The 16,137-nt window shown below is 44.0% G+C and overlaps 1 protein-coding gene across 4 annotated transcripts in view; it reads left to right on the forward strand.

The window, feature by feature from the left end:
* Nucleotides 1–16,137, forward strand: part of MARK1 (microtubule affinity regulating kinase 1) — a 491,137-nt gene that overhangs the window by 435,948 nt on the left and 39,052 nt on the right. The window lies entirely within an intron of this gene.

A 16,137-nucleotide genomic window follows, 5' to 3' on the forward strand; every position in this document is an offset into this window, starting at 1 on the left:
TCGACCTTCTTAAGAACTTGCAGGGTCAATTATAACATCAAAAGTTTCAATTCTGTGATGAAAAATATAAATATGGTGAATAAAAACTGAATAAAAGGCACAAACTGCAATGCGTATCACAACAGAAGCGTTAAAGTAACAACATGTACAATTCGTAAGGCCATTATTCCTCAAAAGCCCTTTATTCAGGATTTCACCCCAAAATGAAGGTCGAAGCTGATCTCTGTGTATGCACACTGCAGTGAATTCCAAACAAATCCTCAGATTTTAAGTCCTAGCATAAAGGCAGCGTCACTTTAAACAAAATGTTTCCAAGATCAACTGCTCTCAGAGACATTCAGTAACCACCATACATGTTATGCCCTGATCTAGGAGTAAGTCAGCGCTAGCTGCGTCATAGCGCTTTTTTTGTTTTTGAGTGAGTGGGGCAGGAAGCATCTCAGATGGAGGGAGGGCATGTAACACAAAGGGTTTAGATGCCTCTCACCAGGCTCTCCCCAAGAAATTAAAAAAGCGCTATGATGCAGCCAGAACTGCCCGCATCATAGTGCTTTATAAAAATAAAAACATTGACAAAGCTAATAGCGTTTGTAGGTGAGACCTATTGGCTTTTCCATTGCTTGTTGAATACTAGTGCAGTGCCCCACTCTGTTTCACCTGTAGTCACTGGAAGACTGGCCTCTCCCCGGCAGCATTCTGGATCTTAAGGCAAATTTGGCACTTAAAGTATTTCTGTGTGAGACCTATAGGTAAACACCACAACAGTAGGGAGTGCACACTCAACAGTTGTGCAAAGTAGCAATGGAAATGCTCATGTGGACTCTGGATAAAAACATCTTGGTGTTTGCCTCTCACCTGGCCGATTATAGTATGTTTATGGATAAGCACAGCAGGCTTACATACACTCCAAGGGAGTGGTTGTTGAATCACAGCATTGTGGCCTTCCTCTTTTATTTTTGTCAACTTATTTTTATAATTGTAAAGGAATTCATACCAGGTAATAATTGCATCATGACTCTTAAACAAGCATCAAACCATTGGAATTTCTCACAGAAAAACCCTAACATCACTACAAACCTCCCCAACCCCCAGTAGCTGCACTTCTGACAGCTACTCCACAGTGGTGAGGCAGTTCTAGTAACATAGATCCTGCCTCCATTAACACATATCACTGTTTAGCTTCTTCCCCGCTGGATAAAATGTTTTATACATCTGCTACATTATAAGATCATAAGAAGAAAGTCCTAGGGCTCCAACCTGATGGGCTTAAAAAATTCAGAAGAGTTGCAGGCAGTAAATGTAACAATGTTTTCCAGGTGCAATGAAATTAAACACTATCTTTAACACTACCAACCAACCCCTCGATAGCTAAAATATTCCCTCATCTCAAACCAAGGAGTTTCTTCTGTGCTCCTGTAGAGGCCTTCCCTTAAGCACTGACCTGGTAGGGACATATGCCCCCTCGTAATGCCACTTATTCTCAGCAGATGCAGTCCTAAGTGTGTCACCCAGATCACAAGCTGGTAGGAAACACGGGTAGATGGAGTCCACCCACTATTTTAACAGGGTAGATGCCGTCCCCCTTACCAAGAAGTTAGTGCTCCAGTGAAATATGCTGAAGTTGTCCCAGTGTAATTTTCTGACACCAGGACACATTCAGCAGCACCTGCAGTAAATTGCTTTCTGTTCTTACAGCAACATGCAGGTGTAAGAGGGCTTTTTAGGTTGACGCCTACCAGACTATGTAGATATCTGCTTTGTTAAAGACTTCCCTGGGACATTCTGAAAGCTGACCTAAGAGTGCATTCTGCCCATTGCTTACCATTGGCTTTGTGGTTTTTAACTCATATTTGCCTGCCTATTTACAGGCCTATTTGTTCTAAGCCATCTAGCATGTTTCTGCCCCTCCCATGGAGCATAGCCTGTTTACTGTATTCTTCTACGAGTGCTCGCTGTCTGTAAACAGGCCTTTAAATGTTGTTCTTATCTTGCCACATTTGCTATGCATTCAAAGACGGGTCAAATGTCAGGCTGCGGGAGCTTGGTGTTTGAATTTCTTTCTCTGGATTCAAAGTGAGGGGATTTATCTGACAGTTTGGGGGTGCGTAAGGAAAGGCTATTTTCTAGCACACAACATTTAAATGTCTGTAAATGTACTGTGCAAATATTTCTGAATATATCACAATTAAGAAAGCACAAATGAAGCACATTATTTTGTAATTCTGAAGTGTTCTGGAAACAAATATTTTAATACGATTAAAACAAATCAATACACTAGGTGATGCCATTTCCACACATTATCGTTTGTGCGCTGTATAGTCTTATCAGTAAAACTGTATGATTGTGCAAATGTAAAGGTCATTCCAATTGAAAATGTGTTGTCTGTAAGGGCAGTGCACTAGCACATCATGCACACTCCACTCTACACGACTCCACTCTGACATTCTACTCCTCTCTACGACACACTACTCCACTCTACGACACCCCACTCTACTCCACTCCACTCTACGGCCCTCCACTCTATGCTCCTCTACTCTACACCACTCCACTCCACTGAACTCCACTCTGTGGCCCTCCACTTTGCTTCATTCCACTCTGCTCTGCTTCACTCCACACAACTCTGGCACTTTACAATACTAATCTGCACGCTCCGCCACACCACAACCCTCTACACCACTCCACAACAGTCCACTCTACGACATTCTATTCCACTCTACGCAACTCGACTGCACACCACACCACTTTTCTACACCACTAACTGTTAGCCATGCTGAACAACAGTCACGCTGGTGTACAACATGGCTAAACCACATTGGCAGAGTTACCTCTTGCATAGGCGAGACCTATTGGCTTTTCCAATTATTGTCTACTGCCCAGCTGGAAGTAAAAATAAAGAAATGCCTGTTTCAAAGAGCAATCAGATCTCTTTAATTTCCAGCCAAATCCTGTCTGTGAGCTATCTGAAGCCTCACGTCTAGGTTCCAGTTCAATTGAAGGGCTCGTTATCACTTCTCCATTATTTAAGGGAAGCTACAATTTGGAGGCAGGTTTTTGACTTTGTTCAATCACTGTATATAAGAGATATGCATGCACTGTAAGAATGTCAGAAGTGAGGGTCTGTACAAGTATTTACACGGATAAAATAATTAAATGCCACTGATCTTTTTTACTTTTAAAGCGCTCCTCATCCCAGTGTAGGGTTTCAAAGCACTTTACATCACATGTCAACATTATACATTGACAATAAAGTGTGTAAATCAGTGTACAGGATTGTCACATTAGACAATGAGGGTTACAAGGTATAGGAGTCCCATATCGTCTTTGATAGCTCACTGTGCTCTACTAGGAGGATTGCAATTTATAAACTGCAAGTAACAAAAAGAACTATATATTAAAAGCAGTAACCCATTTACCTATCTACACAAAATAACAATCTGGCATCTGCATGTTACACAATGCGGTTTGCAGGAGACATATTAACCTTCTATGCAAAACTGTGACTAGACAAAACTCGGATCTCTCCAGCAAATGCCTTGACCTCCAGAGTTCTCTTACGATTATTATTATTCTCCGAGATGTTGTGGGCACACAAAGGTCCCTGCAGCAGGTGCCTTAACTCTTAAGATATGTTAGAATGCAGCCTTTGCAACCAATTAAGCCAGAAGGTATACGTGAAGGCCCACATCAAATAACATTTTCCGGTTGGTTTGCATAATTTTTTTTGGGTTTAGCCTGACGCAGATACTATGTTGGGATTTACAAAGCCAGACAAGTCCTCTTTGCAAATGTGGGTTGTGATGCCACTTCCTGTCATGCCACGTGCAATGTCACACCTTCTGCCTAACTTGGTTAGCCCCCCACTTCTTTTATTAGGACTTGTGCCCTGGTATCACCCCAGTACCTGAAGATTGCCTTGATCGCCACCAAGACTTCCTTCCTGAAAGAGTTAGCCCATGGCAGGACCACCAAATAGGTGTCAGATCTCCCTCCTGGCCACAGGCGCTCCAACACTCGGAGTCAACATTAGTAAACATGCGGTGCAGCTTTGTGTGTACATTATGTAGTAAAGCAGTTTGCACTGTACCTCTTTTCTTAGTATATTAAGAGTTTTTAGCCATATACCTGTTCATTTATTCCCAATCTTTAAAATATGTAGACCGGTTCAGGGACACGGGAGACAACCTGTGACACACAAGTAGAACTGAATCAATCTTATAGATGTAAGGGTGTGACCGAGTCCAGCGGCTGTATTGTAGAAGTGCCTCGGGGACGCAACAGGCGTTTCTGCCGCTTTGCGAGCCCACGGGGCACTTGGTATTACAGAAGGGGCTGCAGACGCTTGTGCGTTCCCTTCTGTTACACTGAAAGCGATGGCACACATACAGCCCCAGTGTTTCCTCAAGAGGGCGTTCTGTCATGTGCATGGGGGCGTCGCCCCATGCAAATGAGGGCAACCCTTTGCCTCTGCGCCTGCACCGTATACAGACGCGGGTGCAGAGGCAAAGAAGCTCTCAGGAGGTGCACAGAAAGTGCGCTCCCTGAATGCAGCCCTCTGGTGGGGGAAAGGGGTTCCCATGGACCCTCCAGACATCCCCTGAATGCACCCGCCTGCAGGAGATCTCTAGTCCCCTTTAAAAGTGCAGCCGGGTGATTCCTGCAATGTGAAAACACAGAGCGGCTTCGAAGCAGCCGCTTAGATTTTAACATGTATGCGCTGACCTGGGCGCAGCACATTCACTGTAATACGGCGCATTTTCCTTGATTGCACCAGGTGCGGATTTTAAAAGGTGCGCCCTGAACAATCAAGGAGAATGCGTCGTATGTATAGTGTGGCCTCAGGTCATCTCGTTTCCAAGTAGCGAGTTTATTAATTGATTCCCTTCCTGAATAGGCAAAGAGTCATATTCCCGGAGAGAGACTGAATACCCCACTATCAAAAGGGGCGTCTGCCAGCTGAGCACCAAGTCCTCGGACAAACACATGCCCAGAGCTGCCCAGCGTGGCTTCTTGGGTGCTGACGTACAGTTAAATGGTTAGTTTGTCTCAGCAAAACATTAAAATCGTATGAACAGACGAGAATGATTCATAAATACAGTAGGAAATGGTTGATTCTGTCTCTCAGTCTTGACTTTTTTTTTTGTTTGGTGTCGTTACCTCGGGATACAAAAGTGTCGGAATAATTAAAGTGAAATAATAAAAAATTTGGGAGAAAATAACCGGAATAGGACAATAAACAAAATATGGCTAAAGGAAAACGTAAATTAAAAGGATGGAGAGGAAAAGAACGGAAGTTGGGAGTATATCTTTTTTAACGGGATGGTCACGAGTAAAATGAATACAAAAATCATACAGTATTTTTTGTTTAAAACTCTATATACACAGACACACTATTATACGAAAAATAAATGCCATGTTGGTAAATGACAGTATAGTGCCATCTACAGGCGAAAACTAAATTAGCATTGGATCAGTGTGTGATCATTTATCCCATGTTACTTTAAAAAATAAATTGAACAAGCATTGGCAAATGGTTATAAAGAAAATGCTTTTTGCAAATAAGGCTAAGCAGCATCGGCGCATATGTATCATGACATGAAGACGGCCTAGTGCCATCTTGCATGTGTGCACTTGCATGGTGACACGGCGACCGTTTTTTTAAATTTTACTTTTTAAAGATGATGGATGCCCATCTTTAAAGACCTACATTTTAAACAAACATTGGCATAGCCAATAGGTCATGCCTTTGGGACCTTATAAGTGTTTAGCCATGCAATAGTTGCATAACTAAATACTTATAAGGTCCTAAAAGCGAGACCTATTGGCTATGCCAAGCGGCCCTGCGGCCGCGAAAGTGATCGCCATCGCGATCAAACATTAAAGCGGGCCGTGCGGCCGTGAAAAGTGAAAGTACTCGCGGTAAAGCGCTGCGCCCGCGCACATGCACTGTAGCTCTAGGCTGGCCTGGTAGCACTTTTTGGAGCCCTCTCAATAAGTCTCGCCAGACCAGCGCATGCGCTGGATCAGGCGAGACCTAAAAACCGGGAGAGCACGTGTGTCAAAGCGTGTTCACATTTTTTAAAATAGGGTTTCAAGAAAGCACTGAAGAACAGTTGTTGCAACGATAGGGGAAGGAGGGGAGGAGCTAACAAATTAAAAAAGACAACACAGAGCGCAGACGGGTTGGGTGAGGAACCACTAGATGAGGGGGGATGGATAGCAACACAGAGAATGCGAGGGGGATCGGAGTGGGAAAGCAGCATACGAGGGAGAGCGCTAGATCACACATGGACTTGTATGGGTTTCTCAATGAAAACTTAATTTCCTGAATGTAAGCAGTGGAAGGATACAAGTCAACAAGTCAGAAGGATGGAAGAGAAGCTGTGCTCCATATGAGAGTAAAATACAGTAAGAAAGAAAGGCATCGAATATGAAGCAAGCACATCAGAGTGATTGGAAAGCCAACCATTGGAAACTAGTCGCTCGTTCAAAGGCCCACTGTAAGTACTGGTATTGCACACAGTAGATCTTTGACAATAGACTGCAGGTGAGTCAAAAACAGAGACTGGGTATGAATTACTGAGAGATTAATGATAAATTGAATAATTATCCCAAAATAAACACTTAAATCAAGAAGGCTATTAGCCCTCTCACTTACATAAAGAAGGCACTGTACAAAATGTATCAATCAATCCGGATCAATAAAGCGCAGCTTGCTGCCTGCTATTTGTTTCTACGAGTATAGCTTAAATGAAGCCTTTAAAGATCTAGTGGGTTTTGTGCCATTAAGTATAAACTAGGCTAATACAATAATGCAAGAAACACTTGAGCCTCACTGCAGTAGACTGCTCTGTGGACATTCGGGCTCTCGCTCAGAATATTGAGCTTAAATCGAATGGAAAAACTACCTTGGGGAAACGCTCTTATCGCACGGTATCTGGGCATTTTAGCGCACATCTAATCGTTTTCGCATAATACTGACAAGTAATGTATGGCAACAGTCTTAATGACTGGCTTTATAACACAGTATTTGACATACCACAGTAGTTTGGCAGTATGCAGATTACCGTATGGAACGTGCTCAGTTAAAAATCCAGATCTAAGCTCAGGACTGTAAGTCGAAATCGGGTGCACACACTACTTGCGGCAGAATCTTTATTACTGCAGCACTCCGAATTTGATTCTTTTTCTGTCTCTTTTCCCTTTACAATAGTGAGTGGCTAATTCTGTTTTACCTTAAGCATACTTTTTTTGGGATAGTCAACATTACATGTATAAATTGAGATGGGCAAATCACTTCATCTCTCTGGATACCCTCACGGGTGATGAGCCGCGCCTCATAAATCTACAAATATAGTGAAGGTCACCAAGCAACACGGTAAAGGAACTGAAGGTGTCATTTCAAAACACGACTGCCCGCCATTCCTGGCCACACTAGGTCCAGCAAGCTTCCTGACACGGCCATGACTTTCTGGCAATTCCCTCACCTATATGATCAACACCTCTCGGAATAAAAGGGTAGTTCCAATACCAGTGTTTACTGTTCATCTCAAGTAACAAATCTTGCCTCAATTTTGAGTGCACAACAAAATTACAAACCAGTGACAAAAAACCTACAAACCAAGATGAAGCCGCAGGGGACACAACATGGCTTTAGGCAAGAACATATTTTTGGTTTGTACCTTCAGTGCATGAGTACTAAAAACGTACTGGAGGAACCAGGCTCTAACAAATGATCAATAACGAAATTGGTGGCATGGCAAGTACATTCAGGCAGAGGCGGTACCAGGGGAACATAGACATCGAGCATGATGTGGCTCAGAAGCAGTGGTAGGTTTGTCGAAAGGAAAAAAAGTTGGCCAAAGAAAGTTGAAAGGTGGATAAAGTAGGAATGAAGGGTGACATGGGAGAGAATGGCATGGATGAGAATAGCAAAGAACGAGGCAGTTTCTGCCCATCAAAGCCCTGTAGGCAAAAAAAAAAAATGTAATTTGGTTGAACATAAAATGTATACTTTTGCTTTTGTACTTCAGTTAAATACCCTTGACTTTCAACCAATTTCTCCTGTAACACTACTGACACAAAGTCTTGGCCAGCAGCTGTTGAATGTCTATTTTCTTATAGGGTGATAGAGAATTCTCTCAAAAGTTGTAAGATTGACTGCAATTCAGTACATTCTGTGATCGACAAATCATGGGTTGCTCTTGGGACTCGACCTTGGTAGATATGAAGGAGGAACTAGTGACAGTTCTTGACTGTGACAAGGTTCATATACGTCACACTATTCCTCCAGAGAAACTAGAAACTCGCTGGGGATTTTTTGGACACCCTCTGAAAATTGTATGATTGGTCCTTTGAAACTGAATGCAATGAATCCAGGTAAGGAATGTGTCAATAAAGATACTAATAGCCGAGGAGTCTCCCAAGCCCACTCCTTTCCCCATTTATTTTTCAGTACTTGTTCCCACAAATTCACTTTAGACGAGGTTAAGAAACTAGTACTTGTCCAAATCATACATGTAGGAAGACTGTGCCTCCCAATTTAAGCCATAGATGCAAGAGTTCTTCCTGTGTCTGAATGGACTAAAACAGAGTTCTTAGTTGCTGAACTATCACACTAACCAGATCACATCTTGCGGGGTCCCTCAAGGGTCCTCGCTCAGTCCGACCTTTTTTTAATGTGTGTTACCTCACTGACGGACTTAAAATCCTTCGGCTTTTCCCTTACTTCCTACGCAGACGACACAAGATTGTCATATCCCTGGCCAGATAGGACACTGCCATTGGACCCAGATTTTGTGACTGTATGCAGGCGGTCAGTATATGAATGAATAAAAATTGTCTAAAACTCAATTCTGGAAAAAGCAAAGTTTTACTGTTTGGAGCCCAGACCTCTTATTGGAGTGCGACTTGGTTGCCACAGGAACTGGGCTACCTCCCCACACCAGTTAGCAAAACCTGTAACCTGGGAGTTTTGGTAGGTGAGCTATACCGACCAAGTCAATGCTGTGACCTCCGCTGCCTTTTTTTACCCATAGGACAATAAAGAAGATATTACCCTACATCCCAGCGAATCTTCAGAAAACACTCATTAGAGTCACAGTTAGACTACTGTATGGGCTACTTCTTAACGCACACCAATACTTACTGAATAAACTGCAAACTCTGCAAAACGAAGCAGCCCGACTTCTACTGAAGATCTCAAAATATCACTCTGTGTCCCACTCAGTTAAGAAACTGCACTAGCTCCCCATACGACAGAGAATCACCGTCAAAGCACTCTGTATTGCTTATAAAGCACTACATGACCTAGACCCGGATTTCCTAAAAAACTGTTTTAAATGGTATACCCTAGACAGGACCCTATGGTCTGCATCAGCCAAATGTGTAGTAGTCCCCAGGTTCAAACGGTCTGAGTGAGGAGGAAGAAGCTTTGTGTTGGGAACAACAAATGTTTGGGATTCTCTGCCAATGCACATCAAAGCTTTGCCCAACCTACGAGCGTTCCGGGAAGCTTTGAAAACTTGGTTGATGGGCACTGAGTAGGGTCTCTGGTATTCAGTTTCCTTTGCACTGCCTATAAATCTAGCGCCAAGACACCACTTTAGAAAATTAACTAACATAACAGTCGACCAGCTTCCCAACTCAAATCTCCAGTTTAAGGTATATTGTTCCTCTCATCCCAAACATTCTGATTCCAACTCTATGCCATATTGTAGGCATCCTGCTTCAACCCCTGCTGAAAACAGCCAAAAAGCGACAACAAATCATCGAAAAGGAAGCAGGCAAAGTAATAGCCACCTATAAAACATCATCCGATCCAAACCAGCACATACAGCCCTTCTCGCAGTAAGCCTTTAGAATGTGTGATTTTAACCAGATTCTACTTCTCTCTAGTCTGCATAGAAGTGGGCCAAATTTACACAGTGCTCTAACCTTTGCTTTTTCACTGTAGCTGCGTTCATTGCACTTTTGGTAGTCTGAAAACCTCACAACAATTCATTTAGGAGTACTGTTTTATCACTTTAGCCTAAGTGTATGAATGCATCCTTCCCTGTATCCCTGAAGCATCTATCCGCACCGTGGGTCAGCGCAGTTTCTATAATCACCTTGAAGACAAAGGCGTACTAATTGGAACTGTCTTCAAATCCTGTCTATCTTGTGTCACTTTACCTGGCCTCCCAACATACCAAATGTTTCTCTAGATGCTTCTGGCTTTCAGAATAGGTCTGTGATGTACACTAAGCACTGGACCTCCAAAACCCCACCATAATGGCACCGTGTAAATAGTAGAGTAGGCTTCAAGTCACTGCTTCACCAAAAAGTGTATAGACTGAAAAATCACCAATTACTCTGAGAGAAAACAAAAAGTATAGCCATTTTCCTTAAGTTGGTGCAAGTCCAAAGTCGGATGCCATTTTGCATGTTGCGGCTACCAAAAGTGCTCCTCATGCACACATGCTCTATGGCATACAGACTGGCCGTCAGACAAAACAAGTAATAGTCTTCTAGCAGCTATGATCCTTTGCCTTCTGCAAGTAAGCATCTAGAAGGGATTCAGTTTGCAGTGCTGCATTTTACAAATGTTTTTCTTTTTTAACATGCTAGCTAGAAAACATCAGGCGAATGGGTTTTAATAAAACATTCAGGCAATTTTCATATAGAGTCTTCAGATGATAGCAAAAGTAACAAAGAAGTGGTCTGTCTGCTTGTATACAAGCTAATAATTGTTATCCAAAACTAGGTTAAACATCAAAAACTAGCTGTCCCTTGGAACTCGTGCTGGATACAATGATAGTGTGCCCATTTGTAAGCATGTGTTTCACCCTGGTGGAGGCTTCATAACGCACATTTGTAGCATTGTTTCCTTTCCAACAGTAAGATTAGGATTTAGCAGAGCTTTGGTGTATTTTCCATGTAGCATTTTAAAGCAGTCATGCCAAGTACTTTAGGAGGTAGGATATTCAAGCACAGAATAGCCAGCTGAATGGCTCCAGCTAGTTCCCTAATTTGTTTCCTTCTACCAGCCAATCATACTCTCCACTCTCCGTGCCTTTCACGTAAACTCCCATCCCTATATGTACTTTCTTCCACCTTCTACTGCCACCTGTTTGTGTTGCATTTCGATCCTCCAGATTAGTTAGAGCCCATGTATTTAGCAATACACAGAGCTCGTTGCTCCACTAAAGTTAATTTGAAGTGAATGCTTACTTTGCAAGTCACATACCAGCATTGCTGCAGCATCTGTAACTTCCCTGAATGTCCCCCGCGAACCGAAGACAGAGCTATGCGAGTCTTTCAGCAAGTTCCGAGTCCCGCCTGCTACCTGAACCTAATAGTAGTGCCTGCTTTTGAGATATAGGTGCGCCTTTTCGTCCACACTGGAAAACCACTGGGAGGGAAAGCCAAAAACTACTTTTCAATCACACTTAATATGACCGGTCACAATTGAGCAAAGCAGTCTATTCTGTGTATTTGGATTGAATCCTACCTTGCAATCCGGCAGGCTGTGTTTGGTAAAGCTGTCTCTTTCAAAACACTGATCTGGGGACCACTTGACAGAGGCAGGATTTCCTGAGGGCACGTGTTATTTAAAAATCCACAATCAATACAGTCTTAGTGATGTTAACATCAAAGGCTTGTTGTGCTCAAACTGGAAAAATAATGACAAAACAGTCCTTCTTAAACATTTAAGGGTATCTGTCTACATTGATTTTTTATTACCCTCTGCAGACATCTTGTCCGTTCTCAGATTGTCGTTTTATCTTTATCTGCTATGTCTGTCCTCTTGCGTCCACAAACCATCACACCACATCAACAACTAACATTACAGCAAGGGCAGATCAGACATACTCCATCTCACACCCACATGACACCACTTACCATTGGGGTGCACATAGACACTTGTGCACCATTACACGTGCACCATTACACCATTTGAGCCTTTCTCTGCATCCTTCACTTACTCTGTGTGAGGAAGGGTGCAATGCTGTTGCCTTTTCTGTAACAGTTCTGTGTATGTTGAGACAGCTTCCACTTGCTGTACATGCCCTCTATGGGATCACTGACAGAATATCGAAAACACAAATATCGTGATGACTGAATATCGTGTCGAAAAAATTTACTTTACATCGATGTACTTTGAAGATATATATAGACAGTGTCTTTCATGTGGACCTTTGATATTATCGTAATGCGAGTAAAGACTTAAGGAGGCAGCAAGTCTTTTTTGAAAGTTTGGGTTTAATGTACCTCGTAAAGTACGCAATATAGAGAGCTATGTGTGCAATGTCCCGTATAAATTAAATTCTTATTGGAAAATTAATTGCACACGGAAGCACAGAGACTGTCAAGGTGCATTCTGGGGACTGTAGTATTTCTGAGACTACATGGAGGTTGAGTAGTCTCAATTTGGCATATAAAGGAAGGAAGTTATGCCCCTGTCACAAGATAAACTCACCTGTGACCAAGGCTAAAAGGAAGCCGAAACGCGTCAGGACTATTGGTATTTTAAAGCAAGCTGACCTCGTTTTTCTGCAGGAATAAAGCACCTTAATGTTGGAGGTCTGGTGTGCGGCGTGCTTCTTCGAAAAGGTTGCAAAGGAGTATGTGATGCATTTTAGTGGGGGTGCTCCGTCACCACACACCAAGACCGCCCTGTTGAGGTCGAGGCTCTCTACGGAGCACTAACTGTGGAGGATAAGGATATATATATATATTTTGTTATGGTATGTGGAGTTATATATAGCAAAAATTGAGTTACCTATAGAAACTTACCTTCACGATATTATTGTCCCCAATATTTTTGACACACTATTTTGTCCCTCTATATTTGTGTTTTTGATATTCTGTCTAAATACCCTCTCTGTGTGTGTGTAAACATACATATCTACTGCGCACAATCTTATTCTGTATGTGTATGATTGAAGAACAATGCACAGCTGTACACGCTGTGTTCTACCTTTTCTTTGAGTTAAGGACATGTGCTCCTCCAAAACTGTTACTAAATGTAAGTAAATGTAAGTCCATTTTTATATAGCGCAGCTACTCACCCTTACGGGTCTCAAGGCGCTGGGGGCCATCGTGGAAATTAAGTGAGCTATTGCCCAGAGTCACACGGTGCTGAGCTGCCCTGCTGCCGGAGCCGGGGATCGAACCGTGAACCCTCTGCTCCGAAGTCAGCTGCCCTGGCCGCTGCACCACGTTACTGTGTTTTTGTATCATGGAATGGATGGTAAAGACGTCTTCACAATAACAGTGTCAAAGGGTTGAGTTTGTTGAAGACTGTCTTAGTGTCTGATATGCTGCGGCCATCTTTGAGTGTCCAAAGGGTATGGAAAAGACCGAGGTGCATGCTTGCAACTAGACCCTGAGGCCGAATTGGTAGCCTATAGTTAGCTATTGTTTGTGTCAAAATTAAACCTTTTTATGCTAGTGTTTGATTTTTTAAATAATCTTTGATCACGTGGTCACAAAATTGTTGTTCAGGGCACTGACCCACCCCACTAGAGAAAAGCCATCTTTAACTATTTTGTGTTTTTAAAAGATGCATCTTTAGGTTGAGCCTAGCGTTGCAGCGAATGCGCTGCTCGCTCTGCGAGGCATTCTGTAGTAGGGTATGTTTTAGAAGTGGAGTGGAAGCCCTGCCCATACTTTTCATTGGCTGGTGTCATTGTCCTTGGTAAATGCTGGCTTCCCATTGATAATGAGGCTTGTTAGTCCCTCCTTGTTACCGCCCTGTCGCCATTTGTTACCTCCCATTAGGACTCGATCTTTTACTTGTGGCGTTACACGGTCTCCTTCATAAGTCGGTAAGCACTATTTTGATTTTTTTAATTTGCAGCGCGGTCCGGGGCGCTGGGCCACACTCTGTATGCAGTGCATGATAGCAGAGGGGGCTCGGACACGCCTGCGGGACTCTACAGGGATGTCACAGGCTTTCATGAGGTGAAGTGGAGGGCAGCAGGTGCCCCCCTGGGGGGTAGAAGAAGCAGTCTGACACAGCACTTCCTACTGCACCACTGCAGTTTTACAGTGCTGTAACTCCAGGTAATGTCATTGCTGTACTTGGTGGAATTTGCTGAACTCGGTAGGATGGAAGGCTAGGTTGGCCTCACAGGTGCGTACTTCCATCCCTGCGCCTGTGCCCAATCTCTGAAGGTTGGTACCAGGTGTAGTCTGTTCTGCTGATGACTGGAGGCCGTGCAGGGCTTAAGCCGAAGCTGCACGGTGGGGGCCACAGGTCACGTGTTCACACATGAAAGCAACAAGGCCAGCAGCATCTGGCCGGTCATGGTCGTCAAGCACGGTGCCACCACGTGTCAGCTTCACACATCACGGATGCCGTAGTGTGGATCAAAAGGTTGCTGGAGACCCCCTGTAAAGCGGGATACAGCTCTGCAGCCCATGGCCATTACTAGTGTGAAAACACCCCAGGGCGCTGGTGGCGGACTCACAAGTGGGGGCGTGTGCTTTTTTTTTTTTTTGATGGGGGCAGACGTGCCTCACAAGCAGAAGTCTGCCCCATCTCTCTCACTGCCAGCCTGGTACCCAGCATCCTACAGCCACAGGTTCGGGTGCCGGACAGTGCACCAGTCTGGATGCAGTGGGATGGAGGGGGGGAAGGGCGGGCCAGGACATCTGTTCTGAGTGAAGGAGTGGAGTGGTGCCAGAAGATGTTACTGCTGAGAGAGCAAGAAGGCCGAAGGCGATGTTCTGATGCAGGGGGGGAGGGCACCTGTAGAGTGCAGAGGAGGGGACAGTGCGGGAGGCAGCCCCGCACAGATTCCGCTGTGCCAGGACCCGCTGCAGGAGGGTAGCTTGGAGCTGAACCGCTTGAGAGCCGAGGGAGAAGTCCAAGGAAGGTACAGAGCCTTGGATTGGGTAGGAGTAGGTATTCATTCATGTTTACCAGAGTTTTTGCCAGTGTGGGTGGACATAGGGCTGGAAGTCACCTTTGCCAGCCCAGGAGACTGCACTAGTCTGGCAGTACATATGCTGTCGCTCCTGAGGGGTGGGGGAGTCGGGTAGACAATTTATTTGTGCCAACGTGACTTTAGCAACGCAACAAAAATGGGTAGAAGATGCACTTTTTAGAACAAGTGGTTCAACATCTTGTCGGGGGCAGAAAGCGCTATATAAACGCTAATACATTGCATTTTAATACAGACCGCACTGTCACGGCATCAGTTTTAGCTGCGTGGCATAACCCACGCTTGGAAAATTGTCTCTGGGTGTTTTTGACTCTCATCCTCCTTGTGCCCAAATCTCCCAGTAAGTGTCAGTGGGACGGGGCGAGGGGGCTCGCCGGGTGGAGTCCTTTAACTCGAATGGTTTAGAGAATAGAGTCCACAGTCAAAAAAGTCTGAGGACTTGAGTCAGGACTGCTGAGAACGAGAGCATGCAAATTTTTTTACTGTGTTGCTAACACGACCCTTCTCCCAGTATGATTTAATAATTTATTTATTCCAAGTGGGTTTATATTTACAATGTGTTTCCCCCTTAACCCTTGCTGAAAGTCCCCGCTCTGGAGCCCAAGTCCGGAAGTCTTTTGTTTAAAACTATAAATGACATTGTGACTGTCGTACTGTTTGCACACTAGTAACATGTTTACTTAAATGTGACATCGAAGAGGCAGACACCCTCTGACACACACTTCCGAAGTAATAAAAAGCACTGCATAACTGGAACATTTCAGGGGCCTTACCCAGGTTTGGGATCAAGGAAAGTGGCCCCATTGTTGTCAGACCGCAGTGCTCCAGTATTGTCAGCATTCTTAAAAATATGCAAACGGAAAGTACCATCTGGTCTTGTATATTTGGGATGGTAATCCCGGAATGCCTGGCTTCATCAATGCTTGTTTTCAGCTTTGAGACCGTGTCTTTTTAGGTGGAGCCTCCCATGATGACTGGCCCTTTTACTTCTGTTGTTACACGGTATGTCTCATTTAGTCTTTAACCTCTTCAGTGCCCATGACGAGATAGTCTCGTCATGAAGCACGGTCGCGCTGTGCCCATGACAAGACTATCTCGTCATGAACCCACCCACTAATGTAACGCCCGGCACAGGAGGGGGAAAGGGCGTGGCACAGAAGGGGTTAAGCACTTCTTTCTTTAATGAGTTTCTCCTACTGCAGGCACT

This window comes from Triturus cristatus, chromosome 6, assembly GCF_964204655.1.
Source record: "Triturus cristatus chromosome 6, aTriCri1.1, whole genome shotgun sequence".
Classification (NCBI taxonomy): domain Eukaryota; kingdom Metazoa; phylum Chordata; class Amphibia; order Caudata; family Salamandridae; genus Triturus; species Triturus cristatus.